This window comes from Cynoglossus semilaevis, chromosome 18, assembly GCF_000523025.1.
Source record: "Cynoglossus semilaevis isolate Cse_v1.0 chromosome 18, Cse_v1.0, whole genome shotgun sequence".
Lineage (NCBI taxonomy): Eukaryota > Metazoa > Chordata > Actinopteri > Pleuronectiformes > Cynoglossidae > Cynoglossus > Cynoglossus semilaevis.
In genome coordinates this window covers 6114620-6131719 of record NC_024324.1, presented here as the reverse complement: position 1 = coordinate 6131719, position 17100 = coordinate 6114620, and the positions used below count along the sequence as shown (strand labels likewise).

Below are 17100 nucleotides of genomic sequence, written 5' to 3'. Positions count from 1 at the left end.
TTTGCCGTTAGCACAGACGATCCACGTATATCCAGATCAAAGATCAGGATATTACAAACTGCATTCACAAGAACTGTTTTTTATTTCTCTGGCAAAGGTCCACACCGACTTCCACAACAAGACAGAAATCTGCATTGAAACCAAAAGACCTGGTCTCACCACATTTTAAAGGCACCGACACATACAGAACTGCAGGTTGCTCACATTTGTCCCTGAGAATAATCTATCACTCCTGATTTTTACTGTAATTAAAAGCAGGCAGGCAGACAGGACTGACCGGTGCTTGGCTGCTGCTGTGACTGACAACAACATCAGGATCCACTGAATCAAACCAGTGCACAACAGTTTAAATGGCTGACGTTTTTACAACAATACTCATGTTCAGCTCCCTAACACACTAACACACACACTCACAGGGTCTGGACAAACTAGTTTCCAGTGTAGTGACTAACAGCGCAGCCCACTCCGACACAGGGCAGTAAAAAATGTGAACATAAGGCAGCATTTCCTTTATCATGTCCCATAAAAATAGCAATTTGCCCAAGCGCTTGTAGCACAATATGGAAGGCGGTGTGTTTGGCTGATAATGTTGAGATGACAGATCGTTCCATACAGGGAGGTTTCTCTGCTGTCTGCCTGCCCCGTGCAATAAATCGCAGAGGAAGACCAAAAGAGAGGGAGGAAGAGGGAGCAGTTGGGAATGAAAGAAGAGGGAGGGCAGGAGGAGTGACAATGAGAGACGAGGAGCCGCGGTCAGAGATTCAGTAGAGGGCAGAGCCGCTGACGCACAGCTGAATATGGAACAAGAACATATTAAAGCTGTGTTACAGGGTTACAGTCAAACACGTTTCTAAAAAACACTTCAGATAAATGTATTTTAAATTTTGGCTAACTTTCATGTACTTTTAGATGAGATTCATATTTGGCAAATTATTCCAAACTTTTTGTTATAAGCAAAGCAATATTCTGATGCACCTAAGGCCATGTAATGACTGATACTCTGGATTCTTAGTTTTCTAAGTTTTGTTTTGTTAACAGTTGGCTTGGTTTTTGTCATTTTTAGCAATAGACTGGATCCTTTTTTGTTATTTTTAGCCTAATTATAATATTTTGTTGGCTGTTGTTTTGTCTATACTTGACAATATTTTCATATATACTCTTTGGTGATAATGTATGTTACTATACTGCTTAGTTTTAAATATAATTTTAAACTTTGTTTACCTATTCTTACACCAATACACTATTCTTGGTATTACCTCCTGGCTAACTGTGAACAATTTATGGTTAACACATGCTATCGATTGCAAAATTAAAAGCTAAAATGGTAAATGCCAATAAAAATGTTGACTTCATTACTACAAATAAACACTCACACCATGTTGAGTGTTGTGTACTACTTTTGTTCATCTAACTTCAACATTTTCTGACCTAACAGTCCATCATGATTATTCTCATTAGGCACAAACCCATGGTGTAAAATTACAGCCTGTGATGCTGCTTTGTGTAGTTGACATAAATATATTGTCACTGTGTGAATATCTCATTCATCATATAATAAATGAATTTATTTCAAACACAGGCCCAAGGCTGCAGCGTGCATTTGTGGACGTGACACTTTGTTGAATATGGAAATGCTGTTGAGTCAGACACTGGGACTGATGAAGTAGCTGTACGTGTGCATGTAATAGTGTGTATGTGTGTTGAAATGTTCTTCTGCTGTATGTGTAATAGTGTGTATGTGTGTGTGTGTTGAAATGTTCTTCTGCTGTATGGTGTTAATTAAACTTAGTGTAAAATCACTGGAATCACTGACCTGCGTGAAAGTATGTGCTGCCTATTTATTGTTGTAAACAGTTTTAAAACAGTGATAAAAAGGTCACAACATGTTTAGACCATATAAAATCACAAATAAGCTAAAGATTTACTAATAAAAAAGATTAGCTTTAATACAACCAAATAAGGACTGGAGCTAATAAAACTGAGATTTTGTAAGAAATGTATGTAGTCATTATTAGTTAATAAGTACTTTAAGGTCAGCACTTACAAACACAACGAGTCTGAACTGCTGAAATGTATCACAGCGTATTCCATGGTTACAGAGATCTTGTTTCTGATTGGTTGAAGGGTGCCCAGTGAAAAATCAGGACACAAACAGTCCAGTCAACAGTTTGACCAGTGTTGTACATCACCGCAGGTACAGGCAACCACAGCAACAACAGATTAATGTTCTTCATACGACAGCAGCAATTAATAAAACATAACAGAGGTGAAATGCTGTAATTAATGCAACTTTACTGCAATACACAGTAAAATGTACTGCATGATCTAAAACAAAGCAGTGAAGAGATGAACTATTTTAAATTATTCCAGGGATTTCAACTACGAGTTAAAATAAGAGATTAAAAAATCCTTATAATAGGAATGCAGGTAAAAGAAAAACAAAATCCAATTTTTAGACCTACATTAAACCAAAGAACGTGCCATGACTGGGCCCCGAGCCAGGCTTTGGTCTTGGTTGATGTCTCTTAATGTAATTTTTGATAATAATATTTTTTTTTATTTTACTATTTGCATGAACAAGTCTTATAATGAAAAATGAATACATCAGCCATCGAGAAGACGGTGGCTGCCAACTCAAGGTTCGGATCATAAAAACCCAGAACACCAGGCTGACACCACAAATGGAAGTAATCTCCACCTGAGATGTTTTCATCGTCCTAAGACGTCTTTACGGTTTTAATTCCCTACTACTTAGGTGGATTACAACAAAAGAACCACAGACGCTGAAACAGTCCTGGGCTTCTTATTTTCAGACCACAGAATAAAAAAGGGAAAACTTTTACGAGTGTAAACCTCAGCTTCAGCATTCCACTCACACACACCACATCAATTGTTATGACTGCCTGTAAACAGAAGGCCCTGCAAACATTTGTATTTTGTGTTTTTGTGGGACAGTTACGGCACATTAGCTTTAAACATCCGCCGCCGCGATGACAAGAAACAGGAACAGACAAAGTTCTGCGTCTGCTCTTGTGATCTTCTTCAAACCCCATACTGATTCGGGGTGCTACGTGTCTCCATCTGTACTCCCCCCACCTCCCCTCCCTTCCTCCCTCCATGTCCACCATTAGGCAAATAGTTGCCTCTCTCATCTGTATCATGTCTGCCACCGTCCCCACAGGACAACCACACACTTGCTTGCTTAAGGATTCAGGAGCCACAGCCCCCGTCCCACTCAGTACTGCCATGGATCAAAGTGACACTTGGTCAGCATCAGCACATTATGAACTATGGCCAGCTGCCAGTGCAGACACATTGTTCCCTCTGTAGTAATGTGAAGAATATAGAGGTTCTGCTGCTGCTCCTAATGCTGCTGCTGCTGCTGCTGACAGCTTATTCACTCTCTTATCTCCACTCCTGCTCTGGACTCTAGATGCTGGGCTGCATTCAGATGTTGGAGTGATGATGATCATCCTCCGGGCCTGTGGTGACCTACCTCAATCCAGACCTTTACCTACAACGGTCTGACTAAGATCCAAGGTCTGGATCTGGACCCAGTCATTTACAGGGACCATGTTTTTAACAACAAGTCCTAAACATCTACACAAGAATATTTTGCTAACTATAAGACATTTCTGATACATTATATTGTTATATTGAAGAGATTTTTGCTATTTCAGCAATCATTTTTTCTAGTTCTGTAACATATTGTCCTTTGTGCTTTTTTTTATTTTCTAAATTCAATGTATTTATTTATTATTCCTCTTCCTTTAATCTTAATCTTTCTTCTTTTAGAATTCCAGCTTTGTCTTAGTACCATAGTATATGGTATTCTTGACATTTTTGGCCAAATTAATTTTTGCTACAGCTTATTTTTAGTCACTGCATTTTAGTCACGTGTTTCTGGCTAAATTCTCACATAAAAAAACTACAATGACAATCCAACCGTATGGGCAAAAAACTTACAGTAAATATTTAAACAGCTGCTGTTCAAACATGTCAGCTGTACACAGGTGACACCGACTGTTTACTAAACTTACAGTTTTCACCACTTCACCTTCTAAAGATGTCATTTAACCAGGTCTTGTTTCCCAACTGCAGTGATGAAGAAAATCTGATCCAAAATCCCGCCCAGCTTTGACTCCATGATGAATGTGTCTGCCCTCAATCATTCAATCAAGCTGACACACAGAGCAAAACAGATCTTGAAGTAACAGATTGTAATTCTGCTGCACCTCCCGACCCCTGTGAACACTGTTGCTTTGGATGTTCATCATAAAGATGCAATCTCCTGTGAATGTGATTAAAAAAAATGACCTCATTTCCACAGATGAATCAGACCAATGCAGATACAATCAATTTCTTTTATTCCCCATCTCTCATAAAGCAAGCGGGGCGCGGGCACACACACACAGACACACACACACACACAGCCAGAGTAATGCTTTCGGCTGCAGCTAAAAATAAGACGTCTTTAGACCGGACTAAACTGGACTGGACCAGACAGGACGGTTAGTATCTCAGAGACCTCAGACCCCAGGTCTCACACTGACACCCTTCATGTATGACCAGGTGCCATCCGTCCACTGAATAATGAAGCAGGTGATTAAAGTGAGTGATGTCCAGCCATCTATTCTCTCAGGTCTCCTTTTTAATGTTGCCATTAGGCTCCAGTGTCCAAACTTAGCTCACGGAATGGCCTCATTTACGGTGAACTGGCAGTGAGCAGTATATCGAGGAGCACTTCACATCATCTACATTTAGATTTACACTAAACCTGACACTGACACTGATACAGAGGGAGTGTTTTTTTCCCTGCACATACTGCTCAGTTTATATACCAGTGTAATTAATGCCACAGTCGCTGAAACTGTACATATGCTCATTAGACACTTGTGTGTCTACACCGTACAGCCATATTTTTAGACACATAATATATATGCGACTAACTAGAATAAGTGCAGCTTTGACTGTAACATGTGATTTTCTGCTGCGGGAACCAATATAGAAATATTATGACCTTTTTGGGTTCATATAAAAACTTATTAGCGAGATACATTTGCTTGTTTACACATTCAGCTATTTCAGAGCTGCCGATGCTTACATACAAGCTGCTAAATGCAGCATTGTGTTAACTGGCTCAAGGCCAAGACTAAGAGAGCATATCTGTATTTTTAGTGAAGTCTTATCAGAAAGAAAGCTCATTAATGACAAATGTAAGAGTACATTTCTAAAACAAGAGATTTAATATGTAAAGTTATCTGATCTGCCAGACAAAGTTGGGACTATCTTATTATTGGAGATCGATTAGCCTGTAGATGTCTAACATTTAGCTAGAATAACAAAAATGGTGTTGATAGATTAAAGATAGACTAAAATGATCACTTCCTGTTCAAGGATCTGTTCAAACGGTCTTTCTGCCAAATTCTAACGCCACTTTACTGCTAATGATTATTGAGTCAGATTTTAAATTTCTCATTCCAATCAAATTACACATTTACCTCATCTACAACACATTATTTTATTCTTATTCCACTTTGACGCTTTTGTTCGTTCTTTGTCCTTTGGTATTTGTTCAATCCTTCGCTCCGTGTCCTCTCATTTTCCCGCAGGGATGAATAAAGTTTTCTGAATCTAAATCTATCCTGTTGGTGCAACACACTCTCTGGGACTCTTTATATTCAAATGACACATTTCAATGTAACCTTGTTTTTCGGACTCTAGATTAAAAATGAACACACATCCTTTTATGCGGTCTGTAGCCGTGGCACTTCTTCGTCTCTCCCATTGTGGCCTAAGTGTCACCTGACATGTCAGTGCTGTCTGTCATCGCGGTGCCTAAGTGGAGGTGGGACCCCGGCATGTCACTAACACTCGGGCATTACAGACAGCTAAATGTGCTAATGGTGTGGTTAATGTAGTGCTATTCACCCGTGGATTGACCAGATACACACACACACACGCACACACACTTCAATACACACACACATCACGCAGTGTGCATGCCTGGAATGATCCCTCCATTCACTCATTCTGTCATTCAGTCACAGAAACAAGATTATTCACTCAGACATTAACACGCTAAAAGAGTTGAAGGCGCTCTCACACGTCCTGACCACTCACTCACTCTGTTACTCAAAAGAACAGGTTTATAGAAACACATAAAATATGAAAATATTCACATTTGGTTAAGTAGTTCTACTGTCAAGGTATGTGGTCATTTTAAATATCTGAAGGTGTTGATGGATGGTCTAAAGTTATTTTTTTCCAAACCAGAAAAGCTCATCTGTGGATGACTTCTTGTTTTCCTCACTTGATGTCGGTTCTCACCTGAATGTTCTACTACTAGAAAGTTGTCATGTTATTCTGAAAGATTGTAATGTGGTTGCAAATGTAACGATGGGGCCTAGATTAAATTATTACAAAAAATTATAGCACTATTCTACTGTATCATACAAAGCATTAAACAATGCTAACAATGGCTGTGTTTATTTTTATTTGACAGGGTTTTTTGAAGCTCAAAACTTTTGAATCGGGGGCAAACACAAAATATTGACTAAACTTTAGCAGAAACTTCGTAAACATTCAGTTTTTTTTTTCATCTAACTCCATCTGAATTTTTGGTTCTTATAAACGACATTTGAAAGGAACTGGAATTTTAATCCTCAGATGAGGCGAGTGTCGACAACCTCATCCCCATTTGTACATTGAAGACACTGGGATTTTTCTTTGATATAGGATGGTGAAGAGTCACCACTTTCTTCTGAAGAGCTGCATGCAGCTTCAGAGCTTTAAACAGTCAGACCTCCCACTGACACTGATCTAAATACAGCATGTTCTCCAACAACTTGACTAGTTAAGGAAATATGACTTTTTTTCCCTCCTGCCAGGGTCCTGTAGATCAAGACTTGACATCCATGTATTTGAAACAACTCTCTACCAAGAGCGTCTCTCTGTAGGACACTGTACAACCTGGTAGAAGGAGGGTAACACTGACGCAAGGCTTTGAAAGCAGCAATTAGCACTCCTGGTGGTCCGCACTGTTGTGTTTTTTTTTTTTCCCTCTCTTTTCCCTCCGCTCATTCTGTTCTTTTACATCCTCTTGGGAATTGCTGTTAAGGGATACAATTAATTTTTTGACACAAAAATGAAAGTGTTAATTCACCTGTGATAATTAGAGCTATTCTTACTGCATGTTGATGAATGTAAATGCAGTGTTTATTTATTAATTAATTTCCGCCCTGCCGTCAGAAAGAGAGCGCTGCTAATGGTGTGATCTCGACTTAAGAAGGAAGTCTCAAAGGAAATAGATTATAGACCTGCCCACGAGTAATGAAACATTGTCAAAAATGTTCAGAAAAGTTACAGTGTCTTTTTAAAAAAAAATTAAATACATGTCTGTAGCATGTTGGAGGCTGGTACTGACATGAAAAACTTTACAGACTTTACAATCCATGGTTTTAGTTGTCACAAATTATACCATGGATGTAAAGACAAAAATATATCTGACAAAATTACACTAAATATATTATCAATGATATAGCCTTGCATTATAATAGTTTTTTTTATTACTATTCCCTTATTCCCTAAACTCCTGTAAAACCAAAAACACAAAACAGTCCACTGGCCTATCCAACACTTAATCCAATACTCGTTTTCTACCAAACTTTATCAAACTATTTGGCTATCTACATAACAGTTTATAATTAAACAATTGGCAAATGAACACAATCACTACCTTTGGTCTAACTTTGGACCCCGTTGAGGCAGATATTCGCTGAGTAGAAGCTAAGCTAACTGATAAACATCCCACAGTTTAAATTCTACAATAGAAAATAGAGTCTGGAGAATAATATACAATTAATGAGAAATGATGACTCTTCAGGGTGGACATGACAGAACTCTTGTAAGGAGGATGTGAAGGCTATAAATAGATACAAGGACATTTTACTCCGGGCTCTGGCCAATTTCTGGGCCTGGTTTAACACCTGCTTTAATGTGCCAGTAAAAAAGGACATTAATCACTTAAAATTATCAGCCTGCATCTTTGTATCTGCACATCAACAAAACATACCCAGGGGTAGCAATATTCCAGCAGACATGGTTCTGCAGAAACTTGTCAACCTCACACTCACAGTGTGGTGTGGTCTCGACTCAGTCAGTCATGACAATCAGTGTCCGGCCAGGCCCGACCCGCTCCATCTTCCCTGGCAGATGCATAAAAGGCAGCCATCTTAAATCACGTCTTGTGGCGCACATCTAATGACTACTGAGCCCCTGCATATTTCAACATTAATTCATTAGAGGCGGAGATTGGGGGGTGGAGCGGTGAGGAGGGGGTGAATCGGTGGTGGCGGCGGCAGGAGCAGCAGCAGCAGCAGCGAGGAGAATCCTCAGCACACTCTGATTAAGGCCGTTATGTTTTATAGAAGCCATTTTTCAATGCCTCCTCTGACAGCACTTGAGGTTATTAAATTGCAGGCTTCAATGAGAGAGGGAGAGGAAGGGAAAGTAGAAGAAAAGGAGGGGAAAGAAAGAGAGAGGGATCACAGAAAAGAAGAAGAGGAGGAAAGATAGATGGAGGCTAAAGAGAGTGCCAGAAGAATTAGGAACCGCGCGGAGACAGGTTGCCAGGTCTGCTTTGTCTGCTGATAGTGAACTTCTGGTGATTTGTTTGTGCATTACCTGTGGTTTCTCCAGGGTTATCTTCATCTTATAGCACTAGATTAGTCTGTGTATGTAGTACTGTACATGGGACGCAGCTATTTTCTCTCTGTCAGCCGTGATACAGGGATTGAGTGAAGATAAGCTACAGAGGACAACAACACGTCCAGTGAACGACCTTGAATCTGATGTTTCCTGAGTCGGCTGAATACACCACATTCATACAGTACAAAGTTAGACTACAGAGTCTTTTGGTCCATGACCATCCAGTCAAATGTACTGAATACCTGATGGTTCTATGTAAAACATATACATTAAAAATATCCTCTCATCGCTCTGCAACATATCTCAGTATACACAGTAGTAAAGTGGAGACGTAGCATTTTAAATCAACAAAAGTCACATCAATGGCAACATGTACCAGGTGTATTGTTGCTGTATTGTATCTAGGTGCAGTTAAATGAATGTTAATGTGTGTGTTGCTGGATTTAAAAAACCTAAAACAGAGAAATTCTCTAATTCGTGCTCAGACTCAGTGCAGAGGGAAAACTCAGCTACTTCTAAATCGACATTTATCAAATTTAAATACCCCCAGGACGCGTGTCCATAAATACAGCAACTTTCTGCACAAACTACAAACTACTTTTCTCAGAAGAGTTGCCAGTGCAAACCCTCCAGGTAGTACACACTCACCTTGCACAGAGTTGTTTGTCCAGCGATCAGCAGAAGAACTCAGTTGTTGTGATGTCTGCAGGAGAGAGAAGAAGAAAAAAAACGACCTTCAATGGCAATTCTACTTTGTTTAACTGTGAAATTGGGCAAAAGGGAAATTAACGAATAAACAAATACAATTAGATTTAACAACAGAGGTTGGATTAAAAAACTACTGAAGAGCTTTCTTTTTTTTACATAAAATGCTCTGGATTTGACCAATAACGGTGGATGGGGCAGGTGGAACTGATGACCAAACATGTCCTTATCTACTAGTAACTTTGACTAAGAACTCATCGATTTGAATGTAAAAATTCCTCAGCTCTTTCGCTCTCTCTGTTACAATAAAATTTTCACTCTCTCATCAGATCGTGCTGGCACTTCAACAGCATTTGGCAGCACAAATGTAATGGAGTGTATTTATGCGCTGCTGCTGCTGAGAACACACTGTATCAGCCAACATTGTTTAACATACAAAAAGAAAAGAATAATGTGGATCTGGTTTGGCTCACTGTTCATCTGTTTATTTACCTTATGTTCGTATCTCTGTTGAGGTCACTTTAAAATCATTAAATTTATTATTGAATTATCTTGTTTCTCTGAAATTAACAGTTTAAATTGTTGTGTTTTTTTTAAATGTGTGTATAATTTTGCTCATTCTAATTAATTGCTGTTCCCCCCATTGGCTCATGTTAGTTTGTCAAATTCTAAATGTATGTTTTAAAACATTAAGACGAATAAGTATACACTAAATGCAAACTGGATCCATGTTAAAAAAGTTACTTTTCTCTAATGAAGGTGAATGAAGGACTGTGTCTTTGTCCTTTCTTTATCAACAATGTTGCACAAGTCATCAGTGAGAGAGAAGTTAAAAATAAATGATGTTTTCATCACTTTCCAACACAGTGCTTTGACTTACTGCTCAAGTATCACATTTATTTGTAGAAAAACCGCCACAGAATGGACTAATTAATGGATGAAACTAATTGTCTGTGGACTTACTTTCTTTAAACAAACTCTGTTGTTACAACTGCATGTAAATAAATGATATAGAAACAGAGTCTATTTTTTGAAAGACGGTCCTTATGTTAATGAGGCGTTTAATTGGATTCTGAGAAATAGAAGAAAATATTTATTTTAGACCGTTACAGAGAAATGGAGTGAGATAATTCAGAGTCTGTACGGAGTTGTCAGATGTACAGTTCATTTTTAACAAAAAAAAAGAGGAAATGTGGTGAAAATATATATTTAGTGGTCTATTAATTTATGAAGCTTTGGGTCTCTTAAGAAAAATGACTCTAACGTGTCAGAGACCAAACAATAAATGAGGGAGAATCGATTGGTCCATCACCAGTGAAATAATCATCAGCTGCTGCCCAGACCATTTTATTGTCATTTTACTGGTGACAGGAAAACAAAGAAGAACAAAGATAAAAAAAAAATAAAAAAAAATCTGATTTTAATAAGATGGGCTGAGGGGTGAAGAGGCTGGGGTGAGTGGGGGGGTGAAATCAACACATGTGAAACAATAAGATTGACGGCTTGTACATTTGGGAGACAGAAGAGAAAACAGAAAGAAAAGAGGAAAATGAAGGTAATACAGTGAGTGGGGGAAGGAAACAGGCTTTTACAGGCTAAATGACGCCTGATTCCCTGGATATTTGTTCTCTCTCTGGGGAACAAATAGTTGTTGCCTGCTGCTGACAATTTGAGAGGCTCCTGTGGGAAAAAAGTCACTAAATAAAGCAGATGAACACAGGAGTGTTTCTGTGTGGTTCATTGAGTGACAGTACATCCAAATATCCAACAAACCACCAAGGCATGAAATCACCATTTGGAGTTAGGTTTAGCAAAAAAAACAAACCAAAAAAAACATACATATATAAGAAAATAGGCTGACTGGTACAGACAGCAATTAAGTTAAAAGTTAGAATAAAATAAAAAAAAATAAAATAAAAGTAACTCAGAAAAGGACAAACAAAACTCTGAAACTTGGAAGTCGTAATTCTGGGATTTACGTCTGATTTAGAGAAGAAATAAGAAAACTACATAAAGAATGAATTCAGATTCGCTTTATACTCAAAATTGTCAAACAGAACCATTTGGATGAGATGTTGAATTACATTGAAAACAATGCCAGATTTTATTGGAGATGGAGAATTTTAAAAAATCAATCATTTTCGTTTGCCAAGCATCATGGCTGCAAACCTGTCTGTCACTATCCAGTTGGAATTATAAATTCAATAAATATTAGAGTTTAATAATTTCAGAGTCTCACCAACACAATGACTGAATAAAAACTGTTTTTTTCTTTCTTTTTTTTCAAGCCAAAAGACAAGCCTGGTGACATAGACATGCAGCGCAATAAAAATTCATTGAATCCATACAACCAAGGCCCAAATGGATGGTGGCAGCTGGGTCATATTGCATCTGTGTAGATAAGGTCAGGGGTCATGTAAAGTTGTATGAGAAGACTGTATGCTTTCATGCATCATGTAGCAGATAAAGATTTTTTTGGGGGTGGGGGGCGAGTGAGTGTGTGTGTGAGAGAGGAGAATGTTGGACTGTTGTGGAAGATTCAGTCAATTATTGCGATTCTTAAGTCTCCATTTGACGTCTGTGGTGTCAACCAGACACAGTGGTACGTCATCACTGGTGTGATGTACATTATAGTAAACTGATACTATTATGAACCTAATGTCTAAGCGAGTGTTGACCTAAAGACTTGGTAAAATAACTGTCCATTCCTTTACTGCGTCTTATCTTCAACAGATCTATGCGAGTGTGTGTGGAGGGGTTAGCAGAGGGAAGGGAGGCACGTGCGAGTCTGTGAAGCCATTCATTTGACTTCCACACTCTCTATTCAAATAGCTCTGACCTATTTGTTGTTTGATGTCAGCCCTTATTTCACAGCATCCAGCAACAAGCCAACAGCCATTATTCCCGCACAAATGGCATGGACTTGACATGGACCCAAAAGCGTTCATATACCTCTCTGGCCCGGGGCCACAGTTTGTCATAACACTGGGGGAATTATGTATTATGCCTGCGCCCGCTGATGACATCACAATAGCAGGGTGAAATATAAGCTGTGATATGGGCAGCTGATTGTGTGGTGCTGCGAGGGCTTTCATTAAAAACAGCATATCGCTCATAAAAAGATTAGAGCTGGACAGCTGTTTCCTGATAGTAGTAGGCTTCTTCTGTAGTGGCTTCATCACCAGCTGCAGACAAACATGAAAAATAGGAAAGGCTCCGAGTCTTGACTCGTGCTGGATCGTGACACTGCGCTGGGCTGAGATCAATATTATCTCACTGGATTCTTTCAGTTTATACGTAACACTGAGGATGAAATTAAAGTACGTAATTAAGGTTGAGAAAATAATCTATTGATGGGTTAATAAATATGAGGGTCGGGACAAAATCAATACAGGAAAAATACTTTATAGTCATCCTCTACGATTAAGAAGTCGATATTTTTGTATTTAAATGTAAGGTCATGTGGTATTAACAGAGCAGGCTGTGATTTAATTACATCATTCTCTAATTAGAAGTTAATGAAGAAAAGTTAACTAGACGTTCAATAAATTAATTTTCTCGAGACATTGTCCCAGACCTTACTGCCGGAACATCAGTCTTTAAAAACAGATAGATTCTGCGATAGTAGCTTATAGAGCAATGTTTTAATAATTTCAAAATCTCTTAAAAAAAAAAAAAAAAAAGACTTATCCAGAGCTGTTTTGTTCACCCTGCTACTTTCTTCGCCATCTACTGAGTTGAGTTTTGAAGGTATATATTATTCGTTTTATGTAAATTAAAAGCCAGAGAATCAAAACTCAACAACAAAAACAACTTCTATGTTTGGAGTAGTTCTGACATAACAGGAGTCTGTCGTCTCTTTTCTTCTGTACAATTCTCATCCTCTCTTGCTGCCAGTTGTCTACAGCCCCCACAGTGTACTGTACATAATTGAACAAATACTGTACATAACGTTACAGATAAACAAGAGCAGAAGAGTCGGTGCGGAATTGAGGAAGAAGCAGGTGTACAGGTGCCATTATTAATTTGGTGAGAGGGCGGCCGCAGGACGGCCTTGAAGAGCACAAAGCAGCTGGAATCAGCTTCATCAACTCACCACATCAAAGACTCTTAAGTTGGTCTCATCAAAGGTGTCTCCGCTGCTCCGCTTTCAGTGTCTACGAGCAAACTGCGGGTGTGTCATTCTCACTGTGAGCTTCTCCAGAAATGTGGGCATCAAAAGAAAAAAAAAATTACTCCTACGTACATCCTAGAAAAGTGATATTTCCCCCAACACAGGGCTGTGTTTACATAAGCAAATGAAAAATGAAAGAAAGCAGTCACACACACTGGTCCACGCTGCTTTTGTTTAATGTAAAGGAAAAGCATGTGTGGCTTTTGTCAGGGAGAATATAAGTGGAGTGTGACATTTAAACAGCAGTGTGAGCAGTCGGTTCAATCTGTGACAAGTGTGTCAGACGTGAATGGAAATCACTCTCACATGTGCTTCTCCACACTCCAGTTCAGAGAAAACATATCCAGTGCTAACACAACAGAGTAAAAAATAACAGCATCACACACACACACACACACCCACACCCACTCACGCACGCACAGATCATTGTTAGTGTCACATATGTGGCTGCTCTGCACAAGTGAGAAAACTCTCTGTGTAATTTACTGTTCTGATGCGCAGCGAGGACAAAAAGCCATGAGCTGGTGTCATGGCACTGTGCAAATAATGAGAATAGCCCAGTGTTCATTAACCCCACGGATAATTTAAAGAACAACTGTCAAGGTCGGAGCACAATATTCATGGGTGTTGGAGCAAAGTGGCCGATGTGTACAAATAAATTCTCCTATTCTCCTTTTAATCCAACACTGCACAGCATAAAGCACACAGGTGAACAAAGTTTCCTTTTTTCAACAATCAAACTTGATCAAACTTGAAAGCGGTAACAGTAATGATAATCAATGATTTTTAAAATACTTCTGAGTGGCTAGAGTCATAGTCATTAATTAGGATGTAAAAATAACATTTTACCTTTGGACTGTGCAAAAATAGCAAGTAACAGGTGACAAGTAAGGTTTTGCAAGATTTTTCAGTCTTTTCTATTCTATTTTTTTTTATAATCAACTGTTAATTGGCCTGGAAGGCAACTCTGAATGTTTGGATGGATTTCTATTAGCATTTACATAGTACTATGGAGCTAAAAGTATGTAGTAAATTGTACATATATACGTATGATAGTCTTTGTATCTAGACTTAGTTGAACTTGTCTTTGGAGACGTTACAGGGCCAAACCTCAAACATCACTAAAATACTGAAAAAGTATCACCAAAGAATAAACTGCTATCAGTTAAAGTCACATTCTACTACATTCAGGAAGGCTGTATCTTTTGGGAAAAAAACATTTGTTTTGTACAATATCAACTCAATTTATCAAACCAAACCACAGTAAGAAAAACAACTGTGGTCCTATGAGCTCCCAGAAATGTATGACTTTAGTGATACTAGTCAGAATCATCTCAAAATAAATATGATTTTTTTCCCCATCCAATTTACAACAACCTATTGAGCAACACAAACGTCAAATGACCATACACACTGTCTACACACACCCTGACAAACATTATATACTTGATATAACAATAATAAACCAAGATAAGGCAGAGAAGGAGAAGAATAAATTGCAAATGTAGATTGGAAACCCAACAAAATTGAGAACAATGATCAGGCAGCACTGGGGACGCGGGGGTGGACAGGGACACAAGACAGAGCGATGTGACCATTACAGGTGCGCTCATCGCAGACGGAGGCGTTTGTCGAAAACAGAAAGGAAACTTCCCTCTGCAAGACAATGGCTTTGGACAGGAGCACAATAGCTTCATTACAGAGTTCACATTATCAGGGTCAGGAGAGATAGAGGGGAAATATCAGAGTGGACACATTCAAACCACAGCCGGCCTGGAAGCCTGTCAACCTGGCGACTTGGGCCTCAGCTGTGACAACGCAGGTTTTTTTTTTTTTGTTTTCGTAATCTGATGCTCCTGAAGTTGGCAGTGATGAGAAATGGTCAAATAGGTAGTTTACAGAGGCGAGGACAGAGATTAATGGCTGGGTTAGAATTCACGGCAAACGCCCCTCTTCCACTGTGGCCTCATGTAAGTTCACTTTCACCGTTCTGATACAAGGTCCTGGAATTGTAAAGAACAGGCTAGGAAATAGGGGTGTCCGTTTGGCAAAGAAAAGACACTATTAAAAACAAATTTGCTCTAAGGGAACGTAAAGCTGATGATAAACTTTAATTCACAAACTGTTAGTTTTTATTTTAGTTTTTGGGTGGTTCTGGGTAAATCTACAGCTGTTTTACAGCCCAAATGTCTTTCAATTATCCCTGAAGGTCTTTTATATTTGATAGTGTTCTGGAACAGACCTCAGCCTTTTGTTTAGTCCACTAATTTTCTCAAGGATTAAATTACTGACTTACGCTGTCCAAATGGAAAACAAACTGCCTTTGTGTTTTCCCCACTAACTGCAAAGTTTCTTACACCTCAACAAATTTATTAGTTCCAGATGCACATACTACAGATCACTTGTGGGGGTTAATCATTTTAATCTTGTTTAATATTTTCTTTAAAATCAAAATGAATGTTGTATGTTTTTATAAAAAAACATTCTTCTGTCTTTAACTTCAGATGTTTAGCATTAGAGCCTCTCAAGACTTATGAAACAATGTTAAGCTTGAAATATAGTCCTGATTTTTCATCACTCATGATCTCACCATTAGTCCCGGGCACGAACCCTTTCTGAGGCGCCATCTATGAGAGCTGACCAGGCTATCGATCAGACGGATCAATCACCGGCCGCGGCTGAACACAGGCTTTAAGTGCTCATGTCACACTTGTTCACGTCCAGTAAGCGGACCTGTCATACAATACCTTCAATCTATTATCAAAACTGTGAAGCCCTGTGTGGTGAAAGAAGAAGACGTAGAAACAAAAAATGACGACAACATTTAAATTACTGTGGCTCCACGGAAAGAAGAAACAAGAAGAGAGGAAGGATTTCTGAAATAGTTTGAACTCAGAGATGTTTGCATTAAAAGGAACTTCTGTCATCCAATCAAACTGGTTCTTGTTGTTCGTTCATCCATCCACTGCTTTATTACTGCTCCCCAGCACTGATGAACCGCCGTTTAACAGAGAGCTCACATCTGAAACAGGCATGTGCGTGTCAGTTGACCATTTGCTCCTCTGAGCATTGAATTTTCCACTAACATCTACTGTAATCAGTGGCAATGTTACACTTTGGTAATAAAACACAAATTCAGAAACTGTATGTGAGGAAATGTCCAGCTCTGCCATTAAAAGGTAGTGAAGGTGAAACTGGTAAGGAGATAAAACATCCCATCAGTGAATTTAGGTCAGTGGAGATGGGGAAAATATGAGAACTGCCCCCAAAATAAAGCCCCAACCCCAACAAAAATCCCCCAGCCTAACAATTCCCACATCATCTTTATCTGAGAACCTTCAGATTTTGCTATTAATGTGTCATGTGTAGGTGTGTATATAGACCTTAGAGTCATTGTCTCCTGGCTAACAGCTCAAATAAACCCTCTCCTTCAGCAGGGAACAACCTACAAGGTTGCTGCCCCTCCACGGACCTGCTCCGTGTCACGGACATAAAGTATTCTAATTTCAACC

The 17100-nt window shown here is 38.9% G+C and overlaps 1 protein-coding gene across 4 annotated transcripts in view; it reads right to left on the bottom strand.

The window, feature by feature from the left end:
• LOC103394152 (teashirt homolog 1-like) overlaps positions 1-17100 on the bottom strand; it is a 232999-nt gene that overhangs the window by 137762 nt on the left and 78137 nt on the right. For 3 of the 4 annotated variants that reach the window (XM_008331328.3, XM_025065276.1, XM_017041182.2), the window contains exon 5: positions 9358-9412. The gene's annotated coding sequence lies outside the window, so the exon portion shown is untranslated. Of the gene's footprint in view, positions 1-9357; positions 9413-13510; positions 14061-17100 lie in introns of those variants that run through there. The other variant, XM_017041183.2, reaches the window with a different exon arrangement.